Source organism: Sinocyclocheilus grahami, unplaced genomic scaffold, assembly GCF_001515645.1.
Source record: "Sinocyclocheilus grahami isolate Dianchi unplaced genomic scaffold, SAMN03320097.WGS_v1.1 scaffold2249.1, whole genome shotgun sequence".
Lineage (NCBI taxonomy): Eukaryota > Metazoa > Chordata > Actinopteri > Cypriniformes > Cyprinidae > Sinocyclocheilus > Sinocyclocheilus grahami.
The window spans coordinates 2342-2876 of record NW_015507428.1 but is presented as its reverse complement, the minus strand read 5'-3'; the positions used below and the strand labels follow the sequence as shown (position 1 = coordinate 2876).

Here is a 535-nt window from a genome sequence, read left to right as displayed (position 1 = left end):
TCTCCACTTCAATATTCTATTCTCAGAAAAGTGTGATTCATCAACCGTTCATTTACGAGAGAGAGAGAGAGAGGCTGTGTATGTATGAATTGGCACCGTTTTGCCGCGTTTCTCTATTAACAGTAAAGCTGTGGCTTTAATTCCTTTAGAAACAATGATGCTACCAGCTCCTTGTTGAGAAAGATAATGTAGCTCTTGAGCGATTAAGTTGATAAAACTGCAGGGCAGCGCTAAAAAGTTTGTTCTTGAATGTCTGAGTGCGGCCGCAGCGTGATCTGTGTGTGTGACTGCACTTAACATCAAACTGCTTCTGTGTCACACAAATGCTGGCACAGACGTGCATGTTCGGCTAGAGTCGCTTTGAACTCGTGCATCTTCGGAAGCGGACCTGCGCGGAAAGTTACAAAAAAATGTCGTGCACACCGCCACGCGAAACGACGCAGCGCGCACCTAAGCGAACTTTCTGACGCTCGAGTATAAATCAGCCATAAAATAAGCCTTGAGCGTGTGTGCGTTAGATACAGTGAAGACAGCG

General features: G+C 45.8%; 1 protein-coding gene across 2 annotated transcripts in view; it reads left to right on the top strand.

The window, feature by feature from the left end:
* Window positions 1–535, top strand: part of prpf39 (PRP39 pre-mRNA processing factor 39 homolog (yeast)) — a 22302-nt gene that overhangs the window by 19599 nt on the left and 2168 nt on the right. The gene's annotated exons all lie outside the window — the stretch shown is intronic.